Here is a 3,415-nt window from a genome sequence, read left to right as displayed (position 1 = left end):
CTTTTAGTCCTTTTTGCAGTCATTTTCCTCTTCTTTCTTCTCTTCTTTCCTTATTTTCTTCGTCTTTCCTTTCTTCTTGTTGATGTCCCTCGATTAAATTTTCATCCATCCTGTTCCCTTCCTCCTCTTCCACATTTCCACATTTTTAAGCTCCATTTATCTTCCACTTTCTCGCCTTTTATTCTCAATTTCTGTTTTTCTCCCTCAACATTTTTTTTTTCTTTTTTAATCAGTCTTTTTAATCTTTGTTCGTCTCTTCATTTTCTGTGGTTTTCATTTTCCTTCGTTCTCTAAAACCTTTCTCCCTTTTATTTCGTTTCTTAATCATGTTCTCTTTTGTTATTTATCTCTTATCTCTCATTGATCCATCCAGTTGTAGTAGTAGTAGTGGTAGTAGTAGTAGTAGTAGTAGTAGTAGTAGTAGTAGTAGTAGTATTTGTAGTCGTAGCAGGAGTATAGTATGTGCTCTTTGTTGATCATTCAGTTTAGTTATTGGAATCCTTTGTGTATAAAAGTAAATTGATATTGGGACATGTTCGGCATTGAGTTCTTGTATTACGTTTTCCTGCGCACGGGGAAATATTATCGCGATTGCAGCTTCATTCCTTCATCTGACAAATGGAAAACGGATCGTGCGCTGAGGGGGTAACAACAGGGAATGGGTGCCTCCGCTGAAAAGAGGCAGATATAACATTACTCAGCAAAGCATCGTATAACATAAGGGTTTCTATGCGTATGAATTGATGTTTCCGCATAGCTCGTATACAGATGAGCTTTGAATAATACTAATGGTGAGCAGGGACGTGAGGAGAAGGAGGAGGATATAAAGGTAAATCATGAATCGAAATAAAGAAGCAAATTTGGAATATAGATACCGGTGGGAGGAAGTAAATTAGAGGAAGAAGGTGGAGGAGGACGTAGACGAAGAGACAGACCGAGTAGGATTATAAGTGTGTGACGGAAGTGCTTGAAGAGGAGGAGAAGGAGGAGGAGGAGCGGAAGTGCTTGAGAAGGAGGAGGAGGAGCGGAAGTGCTTGGGGAGGAGGAGGAGGAGAAGGAGGAGGAAGACAGCGCTATGGGACGAAAAAAGATAGTGAAAAAAAAACAAGATAAAGGAAAATATGGAAATTGGAAGTAAACAAATAGAGGAGGAAGAAAAAAAAAACAATATAAAATGTGTAAAACAAGAAATGATAATGATGATGAGAAGTAAAACTGAAATAAAAATAAAGTTTCATTCCAAACGGAGATGAAAACTAAACACGAGGAGAGAGAGAGAAAGAGAAAAAAAGGAAAACTCTCGGAGAGCAAACGAATATAAAGAAAAAGAAAACAAAGGATTGGAAAAATGAAGAAAATGAAAAATAGAAAACATCTGAAAACACAAGAGAGAGAGAGAGAGAGAGAGAGAGAGAGAGAGAGAGAGAGAGAGAGAGAGAGAGAGAGAACTGGAGTTAACTCGACACGAAATTAGATAGATATAGACAGATAGACAGATAGATAGATAGATAGATGGACAGATAGATAGACAGATGGATAGCTAGATGGACAGATGGATAAATAGATAGGTTAATAGATAGAGAGTGAGGGAGAGAGAAGGAAGCCAAGCTTAGGAGTGAAAGAAAAAAAAAGAGGACGAGAAGTCTTGCACACAAGGGCTTGAAGGAGAAAAGAAATTACGTCTTGTTTGTGGAGATCCAACACCTCCTCCTCCTCCTCCTCCTCCTCCTCCTCCTACTCCTCCTCCTCTTCTTCCTCCTCCTACAAGCACTACCACCTCTCCTCCTCCTCCTCTTTCACATCATCCTACTCTTTTTTTTTTATCTATCTCAGTTTGCTTCTCTATTTCCATTCTTGATTTACCTTTCTTTTCCCTCCTCCTCCTCCTCCTCCTCCTCCTCACGCTAATTACTCGTAGAGGCGGCGGCGAAGGGAATGGGTTTAATTATAGACACACAAAGCTGAGGAAGATGAGAAGGAGCGATGATGAAAAGACAGGAACGTGATCGGATCCTCGCCTCCGAGATGGTCAGGAGGAGGAGAAGGAGGAGGAGGAGGAGGATGATTAAGGATGGAGAGAAGGAAGGGGAAGAGGAACAAACATTGAGACGGAAATACAGGCTTATAACGTTCCTACCAGCTTTAGTAATTCAATCAGTTTCTCAGGAGCGCCATTGACCTGCGAAACAGATTGAAGGACTTTCTGTACATGCCCCGGAGAGGCTTTAGCTCACTTACGTCACGACAAAGTTATGATGCAAGTTATTTTTAAGGAATCTGATCGTTTTCGCACTAACCACTTCTAAAGGCAGATGACTCGAGTGAGAAGTGTATCTTGCCGAACTCTGTATACTGCAGCGCCACCAAAAGCTTTCAACGCGATACTAGTTTTCCCTTCCCCTCGCCTGCCTTCACTTTTTGTCAAATATTTGCCTTCCTTTGTATAAAATTTAATTACGTAACTTTTTCTAAAAATTGGAGGCGAGTTTGCTCGTTAACCAATCGTGTTTACTTGCTGAATTATCAGGTTTGTGCCCAAGGCTGTGGAGAGAGAGAGAGAGAGAGAGAGAGAGAGAGAGAGCGGCAGAGATCAAGAGGAAAACGGGTTACAAGGAAAAAAAATGTTCCAAATTATCAAATGAAGGAGGGTGCAAGAACCTGACATTTTCTCTCGATATTTTCCGTTTACTTATTTTTTACATGTTATTTTATTCGTTCACTCCTTGGCTGCGTGGACTTCCGTCTTATTATCTGCTGCATCCTCTTGGTACTTGTTGTTCTACCAGTAACACCAGATGGCACCAAATATTCATATTATTGGTGCAGTGTATAGAGCAGAAAAAAGCCGTTGAAATGTTATCTAACCAGTCATGTTTTACTATTCGTTCTTGCTTTTATTTGCTCTCGTTTTTTTTTTTTTTTTTTTTTTTTTGGTCTTCGCTCATTGCGCCGGTAGGCTTGCTTGAGGGGCCTGGCTGCAATTCGGCCCCAGCCCGTCATGGCGCAGGCAAGTGTTTATAGTGGCGCCATCTTCTCTTGGCTCATGCTGCCCCCCGGAACTCGTTCTTGATTCTTGGACGGTTTCCTCTAGAGTCCGGGTCGATGGGTGGTCTTCAGGACAGCATGTGGGTAGTTTTAAGCCACTCGGCGGTGACTGAAGAATCCGAGGTTGTAGCGTGGGGATTCGAACTCGCGTCGTCCATCACGTGGTGAATGTGGCCCCAGCACGCTACCACTTCAGCCAAACTACTGTTTAATTCATCGTACTAAATATCGCAAATGAAATGTATTATTGCCAAGAAGACTAATCAGTATTCTTTTTTTTTTAACGATACAACTTATATGGAAAATGAAAATAAATTTGTATTTGGAAGAATTTTTTTATCGGAGCAAGTGAATGATCCGTTTTTCTGGG

This window comes from Eriocheir sinensis, chromosome 25, assembly GCF_024679095.1.
Source record: "Eriocheir sinensis breed Jianghai 21 chromosome 25, ASM2467909v1, whole genome shotgun sequence".
Lineage (NCBI taxonomy): Eukaryota > Metazoa > Arthropoda > Malacostraca > Decapoda > Varunidae > Eriocheir > Eriocheir sinensis.
Note: the sequence above shows the minus strand (reverse complement) of the source record.